Raw genomic sequence first — 254 nt, 5'->3', positions numbered from 1 at the left:
CAGTTCCCAGCATGCCTTGCATCCGGCCCCGGGGGCGGGGCTCCGACTTCCCCAGGCAGCTGCCGCTGCAGGGCTGGGCACGTAGCCCTGCGGCTGCTGCAGGTTCGTCCTGGGGCTGCCCGGAAACCGGTGCAGCGAGCCCAGCCCCGAGCAGGGGCCACCCTGAGGCCCACCGCGAGGTCCACTTGGGCGCAGTCGAGACCAGCCAGCGCTGACCTCTGAAGCCTTCCCCGTGGGCCCCCGCAGTCCAGCGC

Source organism: Desmodus rotundus, chromosome 3 (genome assembly GCF_022682495.2).
Source record: "Desmodus rotundus isolate HL8 chromosome 3, HLdesRot8A.1, whole genome shotgun sequence".
In the NCBI taxonomy this organism is placed as follows: Eukaryota; Metazoa; Chordata; class Mammalia; order Chiroptera; family Phyllostomidae; genus Desmodus; species Desmodus rotundus.
The sequence above is the reverse complement of the archived record's forward strand: the minus strand, read 5'-3'. Positions refer to the sequence as shown.